At 41.6% G+C, this 21,661-nt stretch overlaps 1 pseudogene; it reads left to right on the top strand.

Moving 5' to 3' along the window:
* LOC136227295 (uncharacterized) overlaps positions 1-7,312 on the top strand; it is a 41,054-nt pseudogene extending 33,742 nt beyond the window's left edge.
* The last annotated feature ends 14,349 nt before the right edge of the window (positions 7,313-21,661 follow it).

The following is a 21,661-nucleotide window of genomic DNA, read 5'->3' as shown; positions in this document are numbered from 1 at the left end:
ATAAATGGATGAGAACAGCACTCGTTTCCTTCCTGGGAACCAAACAACACAGATACTCCCTGAGGGACTATCAATTAGTCGGCCTCCCCTATTCTTTGGTTCAAATTATACATTCTGGAAGAATAGGATGAAAAACTTTATTCAAGCCACAAACATGAGTGTTTGGCTTGCAATTGTACAAGGCCCTTACGTGCCATATAAAACTGTTAACAATGAGAAAGTAGTTAAGAGTGAAACTGAGTGGTCAGAAGATGACCTTAGAAAACTTCAAAACAATGCTTCGACTATCAATATGCTTCACTGTGCTTTAGATGCTGCAGAATACAATAAGATTTCAGGTTGCGAGTCAGCACAGGAGATTTGGAAAAAGCTTGAAGTAACCTACGAAGGCACAAGCAAGGTCAAGGAATCAAAGGTGAATCAACACATGAGACTGTATGAGCTATTCGAGATGAATGACAATGAGGACATCTCCGGAATGAACGCTAGGTTCACCAACATCATAAATGAGCTAAAAAGACTCGGCAAGAACTTCACTGAAGAAGAACAAGTGAAGAAAATCTTGAGAAGCTTACCAAAAAGCTGGCAAGCTAAGAAAACGGCTGTGGAGGAAGCTCAGGACCTGACTACATATAAGTACGATGAGCTGATCGGATCATTGCTGACTCATGAGATATTAATGAAAAACTTTGAAGAAAAAGAGAAGTCAGAAGACAAGAAACAAAAATCACTTGTCATGAAAGCTGACTCCACCGAAGCTGACTCATCTGATGATGAGGAAATGGCAATGTTCACCAGGAAGATGAAGAAGTTGTTCAGGAAGAATGATAGGAACAGCAAAAGGCCATTCAGAAGAAATGACAAATACAAAGCTGAGCCCAGCGACAACAAATATAAGAAGGACAGCTCAAAGCCTGTCACATGTTTCGAGTGCCACCAAACTAGGCACATCAAGTCAAGCTGTTACATGCTGAAGAAAGACAAGAATGGCAGCAGAAAGGCTATGGTAGCCACATGGAGTGATAGTGATGATTCAACCTCATCAGAAGCTGATGCAAATGAAACAGCAAATATATGCTTCATGGCCGATGATGCTGACCGCACTTATTTTGAGCAAGCTAACCTTTCTGATGAAACTGATCAGAAGGAACACAATAATGAGGTAACGTCCTTACTTTTGCTTAGAAATGAGATGATAAACGCCCTGAGTGATTTATATGCGCTAACTAAAAAGTGCAATAAGAAATTAAAGGCACTCAGCAGGCGGTGTGATGAGATTGAAGAGGTCAAGCTCAGTGACCTCCGATATCTTCTTCAAGACAATTCAACTTTGCACAGTAACATAGAACTTATGCATAAGTTTGTTTCGGAGGTCCAATCAGATTCAAAGAAACTGAAAAAGGATGTCACTACCCTACAGAGCCAAATAAGAGGCTCAAATAAAAATAAATCCCATGCTGAGTACTCAAGTACTAGTTAGCATAAACAGTTCACGCAGTGTGACTGTTGCGGGAAAAAGGGGCACACAAGAGAAGTGTGTTGGTACAATAAGCGGATTGTCCAATGTGACTTCTGCGGAAAGAAAGGACATACCACTAAGGTATGTTGGCATGCTCAGCACAATAATGCTGACCACACTCAACATCACCCTCAAAAGGAAATTCACTGTGACTTCTGTGGCAAAAGTGGCCACACTATAAAAGTATGTCGTCACAAATTAAAATATAACTTTACACCTGTTTATGCTAACAAACGAGGACCTAAAAAGAATTGGGTACCTAAAGATGAATAGTCTAAAATGCAGGTGAGCCTGAGATGCATGGAGAAATCAAAACTGTGGTATATAGACAGCGCATGCTCGAGGCACATGACTGGTGATGAAACTCAGTTCATCACACTAGAGCTTAAATGAGGTGGAAGTGTAAGCTTTGGAGACAATAAGAAGGGTAAGATAGTCGGCTCAGGTACTATCGGAGGTAACCCAACTATTGAGTCAGTCTCCTTAGTTAAAGGTCTCAAATACAATCTACTAAGTGTAGCTCAGCTTTGCAAGAGCGACAGAAAGGTTGTATTTGATGATACTCAGTGTCAAATACTCGAGGGAAAAACAAACGAATTGATTTTAACTGCCCCTCGTGTAGACAATGTATACATGCTGAGTTTAGAAAAACAGTTTTCTAAAAATATATGCTTAGTGTCTAAAGAGGATAACTCTTGGCTATGACATAGAAGGCTTGATCATGTAAGCATGGACCTTCTTGCCAAATTAGCTAGAAAGCAACTAGTTGAGGGATTGCCCAAACTTAAGTTCGAAAAAGATCAATTGTGTAATGCTTGTCAGCAAAGTAAACAAACTAAGAAGTCATTTCAAAGTAAAAATATTGTCTCAACCAAGAGACTATTGGAATTACTACACTTGGATCTTTTCGGACCTTTCCAGCCACTCAGCTTGGGAGGTAAGAAATTTTCCTTAGTCATTGTAGACGATTTCTCTCGGTACACATGGATCATCTTGCTGAGTAGCAAGGATGAAACATTTGAGATGTTCACAACATTGATTAAGAAACTTGAAAATGACAAAGACCTAAAAGTAGCTCATATTAGAAGTGGCAATGGTGGAGAATTCAAAAACCAACAGTTTGATGAATTCTGTGAAGCCGGTGGTATTGAACACAATTTCTCTACTCCTAGAACACCTCAACAGAATGGGGTTGTTGAAAGGAAGACATAACAATTGTCGAAATAGCTAGGACAATGCTGAGTGAAAATAGGCTTCCAAAGTATTTATGGGGTGAAGCTGTCCACACAGCATGCTACATTCTCAATAGGGCTTTAGTTAGACCTATTCTTAAGAAAACCCCATATGAACTTTGGAAAGGACGAAAGCCCAACATTGGCTACTTTCGTGCCTTTGGGTGTAAATGTTTTATACTCAACACAAAAGATAATCTTGCAAAATTTGATGCCAAAGCTGACGAAGCGATCTTTTTAGGGTACTCAACTAACAGCAAAGCATATAGGGTGTATAACAAACGAACTAAGGTTGTAGAAGAGTCTGTCCATATTGAGTTCGATGAAGCTGACCCTGCAGGAAAGACAACTCAGCTCAATGAAGATGAACCAAGCTCAGCTTCCGCTGATCAAATTGGAGCCTCTGAATCATCAATACAAAGGATGACCAAAGGTAAGCAAGAAATTGAAATAACCTTTGCTGACCAATCTATTCCTGCAGAGATTGTAGAAACACCTATTCCAAACAACTCAACATTGCCCAAAGAAATAAAAATTCCAAGAGGACATTCGGAGAAGTCCATTCTTGATGCTGCTGACAACAAGCTGATGACAAGAGATCAGCTTAGGAAGTATCTCAGCAATGTTGCCTTCGTCTCAATGCATGAGCCAAAGAATTTCGCTGATGCTGAGCACGATGAATATTGGATCAACGCTATGCAAGAAGAGCTTGATCAATTCACAAGAAATGAGGTATGGGATTTAGTACCTAAACCTAGGAATCAAAAGACCATAGGAACTAAGTGGGTTTTTAGAAATAAATTAGATGAGCAAGGCAACGTAGTCAGAAATAAAGCCCAACTTGTAGCCCAAGGCTATAGTCAGCAAGAGAGCATTGACTACGGTGAAACCTTTGCACCCGTTGCTAGGTTAGAAGCTATACGTATACTATGTGCCTATGCTAGTTTTATGAACTTTAAATTATATCAAATGGATGTTAAGAGTGCATTTCTTAATGGCTTTATAAACGAAGAGGTATATGTTAGTCAGCCTCCAGGCTTTGAAGATCCAAAATTTCCAAACCACGTTTATAAACTCAAAAAGGCCTTATATGGCCTAAAGCAAGCTCCAAGAGCTTGGTATGAGAGGTTGACCAACTTCCTGCTGACCAGAAATTATATTAGAGGCAAAGCTGACACAACCTTGTTCATTAAGAAAAAGGGTAAAAATACCCTACTTGCACAAATTTACGTAGATGACATAATTTTTGGTGCTACTGACGATTCTATGTGCAAAGAGTTTAGTAAACATATGCAAACTGAGTTTGAAATGTCTATGATGGGCGAACTCAACTTCTTCCTTGGACTTCAAATCAAGCAAGGTAAGAATGGCATCTTCATTAGTCAGTCTAAGTACGCCAAAGAAATGCTAAAGAAGTTTGATATGGAAGAATGTAAACCCATATCAACCCCAATGGGTACTGACACTGTTCTTTGTGCTGACGAGAAAGGTAAGTCTGTAGACAGCAGGTTATATCGAGGTATGATAGGCTCTCTACTTTATCTTACTGCCAGGAGACCTGACATTCAGTACTCAGTATGTTATTGCACAAGATATCAAGCTGACCCCAGGGAATCTCACTTAATAGTTGTAAAAAGAATTTTCAGATATTTGCAGACTCAGTCAATGCAGGTTTATGGTATCCAAATACAAGTGACTTCACACTGGTTGGATATACTGATGCTGACTATGGACGAGATAAGCTAGAACGAAAAAGCACTTCAGGAGGATGTCAATTCCTAGGAAGCTGTCTGGTTTCGTGGTTTAGTAAGCAGTCATCAGTAGCCTTGTCTACAACTGAAGCTGAGTACGTTGCTGCTGGAAGCTGTGTGGCCCAAGTCCTATGGATTAAGCAACAGCTTGAGGATTATGGTGTCAAAACCGAAACAATAGAGGTCAAATGTGACAACAAGAGTGCCATAGACTTATCTAAGAATCCAATCCAACACAGCAGGATGAAGCATGTCAGCATAAGGCATCACTTCATCAGAGATCATGTACTCAAGGGTGAGATCAAGCTGACCTACGTATCAACAAATGAACAACTTGCGGATATCTTTACGAACCCTTGGCTCGTGAGCAATTTAACATATTAAGGGAAGCTATCGGTATGTCTAATCCTCTTCAATAATTCTATGTGCTTAATTGAATGTTGAGTGATGACCATGTTGAGTGATTTGTGATAAATTAGTAACTGTCGCATGCTGAGTTAAAATGACATGAAATCACCCTATGCTGAGTAAACATACAGGCTGAGTGATTATCCTAAGCTAAGTTACTAGTCCCACAAACAACTATCCTACGTAAAACTGACTACTCAGAATCTCAAACGTTTGATATTCTTATTGCTGAGTAAAACCCATTTGAAACATTAAATGCTAGCACACGTATTAATAGCCACCTAGGATAACGTTAGCAATAATTAGAAAACCCATGCACCGAACGTGTCATAAATGCCAGAATCTGATGTGATATCAAAAGCACAAGAGCATGGAACAAAGGAGCTTGGAGTTAAGGAGTCCAGTAGAAGCATGAGGGATCCATTGGAGCTGTCAATTGGACCTATGACGAAGAATCGTACAAAGAAAGACCAACAAATGCTTAATGGACTCATCTTGAGCTTCTTTAAGCAAGGAATGGATTCTAGAGAAGTCATTAAAGATGGTGTGTTTTTGTGTTGTATCCAAACCCAAGCCCATAATAGTGATATGTAAAAAGGTTGATCATGTTTTAAGAGAAGCTTTGGACTTGCATGTGTTTGGCATGTGCAAAACCCATTGGGACTCATTAAAATTAATGTTATAACCTTATAGGTTTGATTGGGCTTATTTCTAGCAAATTAAAAGGCCCAAATAATGTTAATTAGTGGGCTGAAATTGGGCTCTAAAGGACAAAAACCAATTTAATGTTTTTCCTTGTCTAATTAGGATTTCTTTTACCTTGGTGCACTAGGATTCAACTTCCTTTTTAGTTTAGGTTTAGGTTTATTTTGTAGCCTATATAAAGACTTGTATTCTTCATTATTTTTATCAATCAGACATCAATATTTTTATGAACAAAAGTTCTTCTTTTCCTTTGGGAATTATTTTCAATCCGGGATTGAATTCTTTATTGTGAGCTTGAGAGACCGGGTCATCATTCTTGCAATATTATCTTGATCGTGAACAAGTATTTTGGTAAGGTACTTGTGAATCGCCAAACACTCAAATTCCAATTTAATTATTCGAATGTGTAAGGTTAGATCTCCTTTCATTGTCTTTAATTCTTTGGGATTGGTTTGTTATCACCAATTTATGTTTGTTATTTGATTCTATTAATTCCTTAAGATAGATCGGGAAAACTTGTTGATTTGGTTATTATCTCTCTTTCATAACCAATATCACATCAATTGGTATCAGAGCTTTGGCTCTTAAGGAATTTGTTGTTTTTATTTTGTTTGTCGAAATAAAAAAAATAAAAAAAATTACCCCAATCTAGAGTCTTTAATTATTGATCGAGTTCCTCATACTTTTGCATCTAGTTATTTAGGTTCTTAGTTGTAGCGAATTGATTTTTTGGATTCTATTCTTACTAGCCAAACTTATTTATGTGTGTGAATTTATTCAAATTTTTGCATGCTAAATCATTAGCGCAAGTTTAATTTGTTAATCAATTTCAGCCTAGTTAAAAAAAAAGCAAAAAAAAAGGAAAGAATCGGCTCATTGTTTGTACTAAAGTTACAAGTTTTCTAGAATTTGCATGCTAAACACACATTCTTAAGATTTTCAAACCTTTGTCTCTTCTTCGAAAATCGTCTTTTATTCTTTTCTTAGTGTGCTAAACGTTGGTTATCATTACACTATTAGTCTTCTTTGCTTCTAGTTTCTGCCCTACTTTATTTTGTCATTCTTTTGCTTCATTGGCATTTATATTACCCGAGATAATCCTTGTGATCTATCAAGATAATATAAAAGAGTGATTGAACCGGTTGTGAGGTACTTCTTTTACTTTCTTTTTCTTCTTTTCTTGCTTTAGACTAGATTTCACTTCTCTTTCATTCTTTATATATTTTGTCATGTCTAACGGCCCTAAAGAGGACAATGCTAACAACGTTGATTCTAAAGAATGGCAAAAAGCTATTGTAGGTGAGATGAAGAGGTTAGGGGCTATCGTGGCTGATTTGGTTTCAAACCAAAAGAAATCAAGCCAAAAGAAAAGAGGACGGGGGAGATTGAATTTTGATGATGAATTATCCGAGTCTGAAGAGGAGGAGCAGTTTGGATACCAAAAAAGGGGTAACGATCGAAAAGATAGTAATCTTAATGCTATCAAACTTAAAATGCCTACTTTTCGAGGAGCTAGTGACCTAGAGGCGTATCTTGATTGGGTACGAAAGGTTGAAACAATCTTTGACATACATGAGTATTCCGAGGAGAAGAAGGTGAAACTTGTAGTATCCAAACTAACTGAATATGCGGCTATTTGGTGGGACCAATTAAAGCGCACAAGAAAAAGAGATGGTGATGAACCCATAAGAACATGAGGTGAATTGAAGAAGGTCATGAAAAAGAGATTTGTGCCGGCTCACTATTATAAGGAGCTGTTGAAAGAACTCCAATCCATGTCTCAAGGTAACCAATATGTTGAAGATTATCACAAACAATTGGAGATGGCACTAATCCGAGCTGATATACAAGAAGATGAGGAAGCTACCATGGTTAGATTTCTCATGGGAATGAAGAGGGAGGTTCGCAACCCTCTTGAGCTACAAACTTATTTCCACATGGACGAGATGCTCCATAAAGCGATAAAAATTGAGAGACAACTTCAAGAGGTTGAGAAAGGGAGATCAAAGTTCAAAGGCACTACTTCCACTCCATGGAAGTCAGATCCAAGAGGTAATTTCAAAACTAAATCTGAATTTAGCTCTAAAAGTGACCAAAAGCCTCAGGTTGATTCAAAAGCATTTGGGAAGTTGCAAATTGGTGGAACTACTCCAAAATACAAAACTACTGAAAACCCCACAAGAACTCATGAAATTGTGTGTTTTAAGTGCCAAGGGAGAGGGCACTATGCAAAAGAGTGTTCGAATCAAAAGGCGATGGTTATGAAGCATGTTGAGTTAATATCCGAAAGTGAGTCCGAACATGAATCAGATGATATGCCCACCTTAGAAGATTGTAGTGATATAGAAGAGGTGGATAGTAAAGGAGGACATGGAGTTAACTTAGTCACTCATAGAACATTGAACATGGGAGTGAGTGGTGACATTGAGCAACGAGAGCACATCTTTTATGCTCATTGCAACGTACTTGGAAAAACATGTTTACTAATTATTGATGGAGGAAGTTGTTGCAACGTGGTGAGCAATGTGTTAGCAAGCCGATTAGGGATATCAACAATTCCACATCCCAATCCTTATCGGTTACAATGGTTGAATGATAGTAATGAACTCAAAGTTATTAAACAGGTGCTTCTGAACTTTTCTATTGGTTCTTTTTCTGATGAGGTATTATGTGATGTAGTACCTATGCAAGCATGTCATGTGTTATTGGGGAGGCCTTGGCAATTCGATCGATCAGCACTACATCATGGTCGAACAAATAAATTTACTATTGCTAAGGATGGGAAGAAGTATATTTTGCCACCTTTTTCACCTGCTGAAGTGTTTGAAGATCAGCTCTACATGCAAAGAATGTTACAAGAACAATCTGTGAGAAGGGAAAAGGTTAAGGCGAGAGAAAATAAGAGTGATAAAATCAGTGAGGGTGTGAAGAGAGAAGAGGTGAGTGAACAGGCATTAGTGAGGTCGAGAAATGAGGGTGAGAAGAGAGAAAAAGAGAGGAGCATTAACAAAAGCCAAAATCTATCTTTATATGCTAAATTGAGGGATGTAAAGCAAGCTGATTTTGAAAACAAAAATTTATTATTATTTTATTGTAAAAGTTTTTGTTTATCTTCTGTAAGCCAGTCTAACCTTCCTTCTAGTATTTCCCCTCTTTTGCAGGAGTTCAAGGATTTATTCCCCGAAGAGATGCCTAATAAGTTACCCCCGATTCGAGGAATTGAGCATCAAATTGACTTTGTTCCCGGAGCACAAATTCCAAATCGACCAGCCTATAGAAGTAACCCTGAGGAGACAAAAGAACTTCAAAGGCAAGTGGAGGAGCTAATGGCAAAAGGGTTGATTCGTGAATCTATGAGTCCATGTGTTGTACCAGTCATCCTAGTACCAAAGAAAGATGGAACTTGGCGGATGTGCATCGATTGTAGAGCCGTCAATAAAATCACGGTAAAGTATCGTCATCCTATCCCTAGGTTAGATGATATGTTGGATGAACTAAATGGGGCTGCTATTTTCACTAAAATAGATCTTAAGAGTGGTTACCATCAGATTCGCATGTCATTAGGAGATGAATGGAAAACGGCTTTTAAGACTAAGCATGGTTTATATGAGTGGTTAGTTATGCCTTTTGGTTTAACAAATGCACCTAGTACTTTCATGGGATTAATGAATCATGTTTTGAGAGAGTTTATAGGTAAATTTGTTGTTGTTTATTTCGATGACATTCTTATCTATTCTAAATCTGAGGCAGAACACATAGAACATGTTAAGGCTGTATTAAATGTTTTGAGAGAACAAAAATTATACGCTAACCTTTCTAAGTGCTCATTTTGCATGGAGAAAGTTGTGTTTTTGGGTTTTATTGTTTCAGCACAAGGAGTTTCTGTTGATGTTGAAAAGGTGAAAGCCATTCAAGAGTGGCCAACGCCAAATTCAGTTACCGAGGTGAGGAGCTTTCATGGCTTGGCGAGTTTCTATAGGAGGTTTGTGAAGAACTTCAGTACCATTGCCGCACCACTAACCGAGGTAATAAAAAAGAATGTTGGGTTTAAATGGGGCAAAGCACAAGAGGATGCTTTTGAGATACTTAAAGCAAGACTAACTTCTGCCCCCGTTTTAGCACTTCCAAACTTTGATAAATCGTTTGAAATTGAGTGTGATGCGTCAGGAGTAGGGATTGGTGCTGTTTTAATGCAAGAGGGTCGACCTATACCATTCTTTAGTGAAAAACTTAGTGGTGCAACCTTAAACTATCCCACTTATGATAAAGAACTCTATGCATTAGTTAGGGCTTTGCAAATGTGGCAACATTATTTATGGCCTAAAGAGTTTGTGATCCACACCGATCATGAATCCTTGAAACATCTTAAGGGTCAACAAAAATTGAACCGAAGACATGCCAAGTGGGTGGAATTTATAGAGACGTTTCCTTATGTGATTAAGTATAAGCAAGGGAAGGAAAACGTAGTTGTTGATGCATTAAGTAGGAGAGTTAGCTTATTGAATGTGATGCATGCTAAGTGTTTAGGATTTGAGTATATCAAAGAATTATATGTTGATGATCTAGACTTTGCATCTATTTATAAAGCTTGTGAACTTACTGCTTTTGGAAAATTTTATAGACATGAGGGCTACTTATTTAGAGATAATCGATTATGCATGCCTAAATGTTCACATAGAGATTTTCTTGTGAGGGAAGCCCATGGTGGAGGCTTGATGGAGCATTTTGGAGTTGCTAAGACTTTGGAGATGATTTCTGAACATTTCTTTTGGCCTCATATGAAACGTGATGTGGAAAGAATATGTGCTAGCTGTATTAATTGTAAGAAAGCTAAGTCTAGAGTTATGCCTCATGGTTTATACACTCCATTACCTATGCCGAATGAACCTTGGACTGATATATCCATGGATTTTGTGATGGCTTTACCTAGATCTAAGAGAGGTAATGATTCCATATTTGTGGTTGTAGATCGCTTTTCTAAGATGGCACATTTCATACCATGCCATAAAACTGACGATGCTATTAATATTGCTAACTTGTTCTTTAGAGAGGTTGTTCGTCTGCATGGGATGCCAAGGAGTATAGTTAGTGATAGAGATCCTAAGTTTTTAAGCTATTTTTGGAAGACTTTGTGGAATAAATTGGGGACTAAACTGTTGTTTTCTACTTCTTGTCACCCCCAAACTGATGGTCAAACCGAAGTAGTAAATAGAACTTTAGGACAACTTCTTAGGGCAGTCATTCAAAAGAATCTTAAGTCTTGGGAAGAATGCTTACCATTTATTGAGTTCGCTTATAATAGGGCTATGCATTTGATAACATCGGGATATTATCAGAGGGATCAAAGAAGATATTTACCCAAAAGGACCACGTATTAAACCGATCAAAGAAGGCAATGGCGTATCAAGCAAGACATCCGATGGGCGGATCACCGAGACTCCGCCACACGAGATCCGTAGTCAAAACCTACGTGAGATCCGCCATCACCCTTCGATCCGCCAACTGAACAGCTGAGCCGATTCCTCAATAAAGGCAATTAATGAACTATTAATGAGCTAACGGACATACTTAAAGGAAACCTGTAACCACCATTAATGAAGCATTAATGGAGACTTTCTAGTTACCGAGGGTTACAACTACATGACTATATATAGCTTGCATCTCAAGCTATCAAGGTACACATTCATACAATCCTAGAAACCCTACTTTATCAATTCGGTTTATTCCTCCATACTCTATACTGACTTTAGCATCGGAGCTTCCCCCTGTCGAACCCAACGACGCCCCCATAGGGACGGAAGTTAATCGAAAATTCTCCACTGGTCATCAATTGGTGCGGTGATCGTGGAACCCTAACCAAATAAGGGTTTCGTTCACATTGTAAGGCATGACGAGTGGAGGGTCTAATCCCTCAACAGGGATTGAAACACCATTAGTGACACCATCAGCCAATCCTGTTGCGAACGCTGGTCGCGTTGATCCTGATGCTCCTACGGTGCATGGTAAGGGAAGTATGTCACCTGACTCATTTCTTGAAATATGTGCGGGATCCATAGGAAGTGAGTTTGGCCCTGAGATGGAAAGCCGCTTACGGTCGTACATGTTAATTCCCCCGCTTCGACGTACGGAACCAACTCCTACGGCATCCCAATGGAAAAATGTAACCATAGGACCAAATGCTCGAGATTCTTCGTTTTTTCACTCCCAACTTGCAGATTCCATGGTGATTACTTCCATGATAGCCAGTGACCCGCCACTAAATCGGCGACTGTTTTCTGACGGAGCAGAGGGGAGTCAGAGGAATGATCAAACTTTTCTTGAGGGACCAACAAACCCAAGGATTAACATTGGCGGGTCTCGAGCTCTTAATAACGCCAGGTCCAATCCTCCAGCGGGCGGACCAGAGGGTCGGAGACACAAAAACCGTAGGAAGACGAATGGCAGGGGACGATCTAAATCTCCATCTCGTTTAAAACATTGCTCCTCCCACCGAGGTAGATCTCCTCCACCTCCAGGACGTAGGAGAAGTAAACGGCCAGTTGAGGAACCTCATCAAGATAGGCAACACCCGCCTCCGAATCAAGGGGCTCATAGGCAGGCTCCACCAGGGGGACGTGGAAGAAGTGGTTTGCCATCTGATCCTTCATCTAATTCCAGTTCTTCATCTTTTCCGAGTAGATCTCCACGTAGGGGACATCCCGGGGAAAATCCCGAGAATATAGCGGATCTAATTAGAGACGAGGTGCGCCGCCAGAATGAAGAGAATGCGAGATATAATCCCTTTGCCAATCGGGATTCGCCCTTCACAGCGTGGATCGAAGCTGAGGAAACGGATAGGCACTTTAAAATTCCTAATATCCCAGTCTATACGGGCGTGGACAACCCTGAAGCCCATGCTAGGAAATACCGCATGTTGCTCAGCCTCAACCGAGCCAGTGAAGCGGTATTATGTCGGATGTTTATCACCATGCTTGGCGGGCCTGCTTATGATTGGTTCCAATCTTTACCTCCAGGATCCATTGACAGCTGGGATCAATTAAGTAGGGAATTTTGTGCAAAATTCGCCGGTTGCATCCCTCCAGTGGTCAAATCGCGGAAGCTCTTTGAATTGAAGCAAAAAGCGAATGAACCCCTCCGGGAATATGTGGATAATTTCAACAAATTGTGTATACGAATTGTTGATGTGGATGTCTCCATGGCGGTGGAAGCTCTAGTGAAAAACACCACCTGTAAAAACTTACAGGAAGATTTGATCAGAAAGAAGCCCAGAGATATGGCAGAGTTGATAGAAAGATGCAAGGACTTCATGGAAGTGGATGACATCCGCAGGGAGTCAGTATCTCCGCCTAAAAGGGAGAAGGGCGAATCTCGTAGACGGGATAAAGAGAAGGACAAACATCCTGATTTGTCATCCAGGGGCAGGCGTAGAGGCTCTAAGAACAAATCGGCATACATACCGTCGTTTACACCATTAAACGCCTCCAAAAGCGAAGTGCTGATGTGGATAGAAAACAGCCAGCACAAGCGGAGCATTTCATACCCCGAACCAAAAGGAGGGGAGTACACCAACACAGGGAAAAATCCCAAAAATTATTGCAAGCACCACAGGAGGAATGGTCATGATACAGATGCGTGTTGGGAGTTGGCCAGAGAGATAGAAAGGCTTATAGAAAGGGGAAAGCTAGACAGGTTCGTCCAAAATGATAGCAAGAAAGGAGATGGTGATAAATCAAGAGATGAGCAGAAAAGGAAGGCAAAAGGGACCATCAATGTCATAGCAGGCGGACCAGGATACCAACATGTGCTAAAGAAGGCAAAGACCACCGCTTTGGATACGGCATCACTCAATCGCCCTTTTGCGGACGTAGGCCCGGAGGTTCCCCCTCACGCGGATGCTCTAGTCATTACCATGATGGTAAAAGGATGGGAAAAGAAAAGAGTAATGATTGACACTGGAAGTTCGTGCAATGTCATTACAAGAGGAGCATTCGCCAAACTTATGGTCGATCCTGTCCAAGTGGAAACCACTATTGTGGACATCCTAGGAGTAACAGGGCACACAATCCAGACGAAGGGACAAGTAACGTTAGATTGTGAGTTGGCGGACGAAGATCAAATCTGGAAGGGAGATCTGGAGTTCTCCATTATAGATGGTCAATTGGCCTATAATATCATCCTGGGTCGACCTTTCATCTCCGAAGCAGCGGCTCTCATCTCCATCCGCCATTTAACCATTTACATCCCCACGGCCAAGGGAGGAGTAATGGTCAGAGGAAATCAAAAGGTTGCTCAGGAGACATATTCAGCATCCTTGATGATTCGCCCACGGTCTAAAGATGAGGAAGAAGAGGAACTTGTCACAATGGCTCTGGGTGAAACAGAGATGTACCTTATGGCGGATGAAAAGCCGGTACGAATTGCTAAAGGGCTAAGAGGTGAGATTAAGGAGGCTATCACAAAGGCTCTCCATGAGTCAGAGGATGTTTTTGCATGGAAGGATGAGATTCTCCCAGGAATTAATCCGGATGTGATCACTCATAAGCTCAATATTGCCAAGGACACTGTCCCGATAGCACAAAAGCGGAGAAATCATAGCCCTGAAAGACAAAAAGTAATAGAAGAAGAGATTGCTAAGCTCAAAAAGGCGGACGCCATCGAAGAAGTACTTTACACACAATGGCTGGCGAATGTGGTATTAGTCAAAAAGGCAGGCGGATCATACCGCATGTGTATTGACTTCACAGATCTCAACAAAGCCTGTCCCAAAGACAATTACCCTCTGCCTTGTATTGATATTCTAATGGATGGAACCGCGGGACACGCCATGTATTCCTTCACTGATGTAAAGTCGAGTTATCACCAGATCCCGATGGAGCCTTCCGACAGAATTAAAACCTCGTTCGTGACTCACCAAGCAACCTACTGCTTCAAAGTCATGCCCTTTGGGCTTAAGAATGCAGGGGCGACCTATCAACGGATGATGAACAAAATATTCGAAGAAAGCAAAGGTGATAACTTTTCTGTCTATGTGGATGATATGATCATCAAGAGTTCCACTGTAGAAAAGCACGCGGATGATATAAGGGAGATCCTGGGCGTACTCTGACATCACAACATTAAACTGAATCCAGAGAAATGTACCTTTGGGGCGACATATGGAAAATTCTTGGGATTCATGATCAGCCAGAAAGGGGTGAGCCCAAACCCAGATAAAGTTAAAGCAGTCTTGGATATGAAAACACCACAGAACATCAGAGAAGTACAACGTCTAAATGGGCGAATTGTGGCCTTGGGCAGGTTCATCTCCTGTTCAGCTCGCGGATGTCAACCCTTCTATGAGGTGATCAAAAAACAAAAGACATTCGAATGGAATGAGGACTGCAAACAAGCTTTCGAAGGGATCAAGCGATTTCTCACGGAACCACCTCTAATGAGTCGGCCCTTAAAAGGTGAGAATCTGTACATGTACGTCTCAGTTACAGATAAAGCTGTTTGCACAGTCATGATCAGAGAAGAGGATGGACAGCAGTATCCCATCTACTACGTGAGCAAAGTGTTAAAAGACGCCGAGACCCGATACTCCAAATTGGATAAAATGGCACTGGCCGTTGTCACCACCTCAATACGCCTCATGCCCTACTTTCAGGCACATACTGTCATAGTTCGCACAAGCATACCCATGAGGAAAGTATTGCAAAAGCCAGAAACTTCGGGGAGATTGATGGAGTGGGCAATCCGCTTAGGAGAATTTGATGTTCGTTATGAAAGTCGATCTGCTCTGAAGAGTCAAGTCTTGGCAGACTTTGTGAATGAATTCACTGAAGAAGGTATGAATATCCCCAAATCTAAGGTCGAAGAATGGACGATGTATACGGATGGGGCTTCTTCGGTGGAAGGCGCATGTATAGGCATCGTGATCAAAGGTCCCCAATATATTAAACTGCATTACGCTGCAAAATTGGACTTCCTCGCAACCAACAATACAGCGGAGTATGAGGCCTTAATATTGGGACTACGCCTGTTAAAAGAGATCACTCCCGAGCGAATCGTGATCTACAGTGATTCCAAGCTAATGGTCAACCAGGTAATTAAAAATTTTGAGGTGAAAGATGAGGTCCTAGCCAAATACGTGGAAGAGGTTAAAAAATTGCTGAACCACCTCGAAGTCAAAGAAACCAAGTGGGAGCTGGTCCATGTGCCCCGAGGATCTAACACCGAGGCTGATCACCTAGCTAAAATGGCTTCAAGCAAGGAGCATTGGGCAGATCTGCAGTGCCCATTCGAGGTCAAGGTAGCGTCGGCTTATACCTCAGAAGCAGTATCCTTACTTGCATCCGTCGAAGGTGATTGGAGGTCACCGATTCGCCAGTACCTGATAGATGGAACTTTGCCTCAGGACAAGGAAGAAGCCCGATGGACGGTAAGGAAGGCGGCCTATTTCTCCGTGATAAATGATTGCCTATACAGAAAGTCATTTGGCCATCCCTGGTTAAAATGCATCGTGACGGAAGAGGGACAACAGATCCTCAAGGAGTTACATGAAGGCACTTATGGAGCCCATGGGGCATCTGCCTCCATTTTGAAGAAGTCCAGGTTAGCAGGATTTTATTGGCCCACGGCGGAACTTGATGCCCAAATGTTAGAGGAATCTTGTCATAATTGTCAGGTTCATGCAAATGAATCTCACACAGCTAAACACCTTCAAAGGCCCATCATCGAAGGTCGGCCCTTTGCAGTTTGGGGGATTGATATCGTTGGTCCCTTTCCTCCTACCAAAAGACAAAGGAAGTATGTGGTTGTGGCTGTGGATCATTTTACTAAATGGGTAGAGGCCGAAGCTGTCTCCTCAATCAACGATGAACGAATGGTGGAATTCGTCAAGGATAATATCGTGGGAAGGTACGGGATTCCCCACATGATTATCACTGACAATGGAACGCAATTCAATTGTGGAGAGTTCAAAACTTTCTGTGAAAAGTTGGGCATTCAAAACAGGTTCGCCTCTGTTTACTATCCCCAATCTAATGGGATGACCGAGGTTACAAATCGGACGATCGTTAAAGGAATAAAGAAAAGGTTGGGGGAGCATAACAAAAAGTGGGCTGATTAGTTAATGAGCGTCCTATGGGCGTATCGAACCACTCCACGAACGGCCACGGGCGAAACACCATTCGCCCTTTCTCATGGCGTGGAAGCTGTAATCCCTGTGGAGATACAGGTCCCAAGTGACAGGGTCGCATTCTATTGCGAAGATAAAAATAGCCAGAGGTTGAGGGAAAGTCTCGATCAAGTGGAGGAGAAAAGGGAAAAGGCGTATGTGCATATGGCAGCCTACAAGCAGCGGATCGCATCTTATCATGATAAAAATGCAAAGCCTGTAAGTCTAGATGTGGGAGATCTCGTGCTCCGGAAAGCGGATAAAATCCAATCTATGGAAGGAAGAGGAAAGCTGGGGATCACCTGGACAGGCCCATACAGAATAGTCACCAAGATTGGATCCGCCACATTTAGAATTCAAGACATGGAGGGGAACATACTGCCACGTACGTGGAGCATCCAAAAACTCCACAAATATTTCGCCAGAAAATAGAATGTAATCAAGGTTTTGAGTACTCTTTTTCCTTTAGTAAGTTTTTATCCCATGAGGTTTTTCTTATTAAAGGTTTTAATGAGGCTCACATGTAAGACCCACTTGCTGTAGGCGCATCGCCGTTCAAATAAAAGTAATGCTTATCTTTTCGTTTCTCTCTTAAGTATTTTCTTGTAGCAATATAAATATTCCATATTCAAAAAAGGGAGGGGCAACAAACGCATTCCCACAAGTAGAATAATGCTACCATAGCATAACTACTTTGTCCTCAAAGATAGGACAACAATTTCAGCGGCGGATCTATCTACCTCAAAGATAGGAAACAAATTGATCCCCGCCCGAGACAGAGTTAAAACATTTCTCAGACGTGAGATCTTTACACTCTCAACACACTCTTTCCAAAGAAGTGTCCAAAGTCCTAATGGCGGATCGATTCACCTCAAAGACAGGAAGCCAATCGATCGCCTAAGGCAGCTTAACTTCCTCTAAAGGAATAAAAGCTCCAAGCCTTCACAAAGGCTCACACTTCGAGGTATGGCTGGCCACCTACTTCAAATCAATCCTAAAAACAATAGATTTACTTGCTGAAAGATGTAAAGCGTAAAGTAAAGATAAATGGTTATAATAAGGATTAAAATAAAAATTGTACTTAGTTTTACAAAGAACTAAACATCTATAGGAGCATCCTCCTTAGCATCTTTCACACCAGATGCGCCCTCTAGTGGGGCTTTCTTCTCTACAGAAATAGTTCCCTCCTAAGGAATGGTACAATCAGTTATCAGCTCCTCACTCTTATCACTCGCCTTCTGGGATGCTCCATCAAGTATCTCTGGTTCGAGATCAACAAGGGGCTTGCTCTCCTCGGCAGATCCATTCATCACTTTGCGAATATAATCGCGGATGAAGTCTTTGACGTTCGGGATTTTACGATACTTAAGGCAATCCTCCACCTCAGGGACCACGTACTTGGGATCCACAAAATCGATCTCAGGATGAGCAAGCTTGACATACGCCATGATCCACTCACCATAATAGTAAGCTCGTTCCCCTGCCAGGATCTTCGCGTTCAACAAGGCATCCTTATGCTCTTTAGCATCTGCGTCTATCTTCTCCTTCAATTTAAGGATCTCAGCATCCTTACTCTCATTAAGAGCAGCGGCGGAAGCAGCGTTCGCATTGGCAACTGCGACCTCTTTCTCTAACCTTTCTATGGTTGCCTTGTCCGCCACTCCTTGAAGGAGATCCGCTTCCATAGCACGCATGTGAGTGTATACCTGTCAAAGCAAAAGCCGATTCAAGCAAAAGAATAAAATCAAACTCTCCCTAAAGCAGATCACTCTTTCATCCAAAAATATAAAAAGAGATAGAAGAAACCTACCGTGAGAAGCTCTGTTTTTCCCATCTGAACATGGGCTGATCCCGAGATCTTATTCTGGTTCTCCCGTACCTCGCCGAGTTGACCAAGAGCTTCGTCCAAATCATTGATGACGGATTCATTCTTTAAAGATCCTTTGTCACCATATTTGGCGAACCAGTAACCACCTAAGTCCGGCTTCACCACCTATACAAAGATTGAGAAACAGAAAATAAGATCCAAGTAAGAGAAAAGAAAATGATAAGATAAACGCACCTCTTCAAGCCTCGCCATTGGTTTTTCGGCTCTCATGGCATCTGCTAGTAACTTTCCCCCACTAGAAGACACAGATTTCTTCTTCTTTGGCTGGGGAGGATCAACCATATCACCAGCAGGACGCTTCCTAGAGCTCTTTTGGGGATCCGCTACCTGCTTATTCCTCTGAGCCTCTTCCTCCTTCTGTTTCTTGCGCATCTCTACAAGAGCGTGACTTGCCTCAGACAAACCCCTGACAAGGGAGCAAGAAATAATAATCAAAAGGAAAGAATAAAAGTACCTTCATCAAATTGATAAAACTTCGCATAAGAAAATCCATTCTCGTCACGGCGGATCAGAGGAATATCATTCATCATGAATTCCAGAGCATCCGCATACGTCCAAGCCTCTATCTTGACGCTTTTCATGAGATCAGCCACCTCTTCATCGCTATCTGTCAATATACGTAGATCTCCTGCCATATGCAAAGGTTTGGTATTCCAAACCAAGGGGAATCCCAGAGGTTCGTCCTTTTTCACCTTGATGAAGAAAAATTTTTCATCCTAGAGATGGACGTTCGACATCTTCCCAGAGAACGGCGAATAGGATTTAAATTTGGCAAATGTGTAGAAGGACTCAGATTTTCGCTTCATCGGTTTGTGAAGAGACCGAAAGACACGAGGGTTACAGACTATCCCTAAGTTCGAAGCTAAATAACAATCCAGAGCCAGATCTAACCAGCCATTTGGATGTAGCTGGCAGACAGTGATTCCAAAGTATGTCAGGATATCCGCCATCATCTTAGGAAGAGGAAGCCGGAACCCTCTTTCTAAATGACAACTGTACACAGACAGATATCCCCTTGGTGGACAGGCGGGTCGCTGATGAGCAGCCGCCAATTTAGTCTCATAATTCTTAATCCATGGATAGCGATCCGCCAAATTCGCTAGATCCGCAGCGCTCATACGAGACGGAGTGGACTCCGCACGTGGCGCCTTTTTCCTAAACGGGGCTGAAGAAGAAGCCTCCATCCCAGAAAACTGCCTAGAATCTATCGCCGGAACAATGCGGGTAACGGCGACGGGAAGGTTCTGAGTCCTACCAAAATGAGTTTGATAGCTACTACACACTGAGTTACACAACTCGACTAGGTCGCAACTGACAGTACCTTCGGAAGAATCGGAATTTTCCGAAGAGGTAGTCCAGCTAATTATGGTTTCAGAGGAAGTGGTCAAATTAAAGAGTTCGAAGGTAGACTCAGAAAAAGAAGAACTCCTAAACATTCAGAAAACAGAGCGAAAAGATCTACTTACATGAGAGTTAAAGGCTTTGAGGATTCTGAACTCCAGAAAAAGCTCTGAAAAAACTCGAAGAAAGACAAAAGAGGAAGACGCAAATGAAGTGAAAAGAGAAAGGGGAGAGGGAAGAAGGTGTTTTCTCTTCCCTCGAGCAGCGCGCCTATGACACCTGTCACCCAACGAATGGCATTAAACAGAGTGACCATCAATGCGAGTCATCATGATGGCGCGCGAAGAAGCTCAAAAGCCCTAAAGGACTTTAAAGGAACTTTAGGGGGGGCTTCTGATAACATCGGGATATTATCAGAGGGATCAAAGAAGATATTTGCCCAAAACGACCACGTATTAAACCGGACAAAGAAGGCAATGGCGTATCAAGTAAGACATCCGATGGGCGGATCACCGAGACTCCGCCACACGAGATCCGTAGTCAAAACCTACGTGAGATCCGCCATCACCCTTCGATCCGCCAGCTGAACAGCTGAGCCGATTCCTCAATAAAAGCAATTAATGAACTATTAATGAGCTAACGGACATACTTAAAGGAAACCTGTAACCGCCATTAATGAAGCATTAATGGAGACTTTCTAGTTACCGAGGGTTACAACTACATGACTATATATAGCTTGCATCTCAAGCTATCAAGGTACACATTCATACAATCCTAGAAACCCTACTTTGTCAATTCAGTTTATTCCTCCATACTCTATACTGACTTTGGCATCGGAGCTTCCCCCCGTCGAACCCAACGACGCCCCCACAGGGACGGAAGTTAATCGGAAATTCTCCACTGGTCATCAGCATTCATCTACTAACTTTTCACCATTTGAAATTGTTTATGGTTTTAATCCTTTGACACCATTAGACTTGATCCCTTTGCCTGTTGATGAAAGGAAAAGTTAAGATGGAAAGAAAAAGGCAGAAATGGTGCTTAAGTTACATGAACAAGTGAAACAACAACTAGAAAAGAAGAATGAGCATTATGCAAAGCAAGCTAACAAGGGTCGACAATGTGTGCTATTTGAACCCGGTGATTGGGTGTGGTTGCATATGTGCAAGGAAAGGTTCCCCGCTCAGAGAAAATCAAAGCTACATCCTAGAGGCGATGGTCCATTTCAAGTAGTCGCACGAATTGGGGATAAATGCATACAAACTCGACTTGCCAGGTGAGTATAGTGTGCATGCAACTTTTAATGTGGCTGATTTGTCTTTGTTTGATGTAGGAGATGAAGATTTAAGGACAAGTCCTTTTCAAGAGAGAGGGAATGATGTGATATCAAAAGCACAAGAGCATGGAACAAAGGAGCTTGGAGTTAAGGAGCCCAGTGGAAGCATGAGGGATCCATTGGAGCTGTCAATTGGACCTATGACGAAGAATCGTACAAAGAAAGACCAACAAATGCTTAATGGACTCATCTTGAGCTTCTTTAAGCAAGGAATGGATTCTAGCGAAGTCATTAAAGATGGTGTGTTTTTGTGTTGTATCCAAACCCAAGCCCATAATAGTGATATGTAAAAAGGTTGATCATGTTTTAAGAGAAGCTTTGGA

The sequence above is a fragment of the Euphorbia lathyris genome, chromosome 4, assembly GCF_963576675.1.
Source record: "Euphorbia lathyris chromosome 4, ddEupLath1.1, whole genome shotgun sequence".
In the NCBI taxonomy this organism is placed as follows: domain Eukaryota; kingdom Viridiplantae; phylum Streptophyta; class Magnoliopsida; order Malpighiales; family Euphorbiaceae; genus Euphorbia; species Euphorbia lathyris.
The sequence above is the reverse complement of the archived record's forward strand: the minus strand, read 5'-3'. Positions and strand labels throughout refer to the sequence as shown.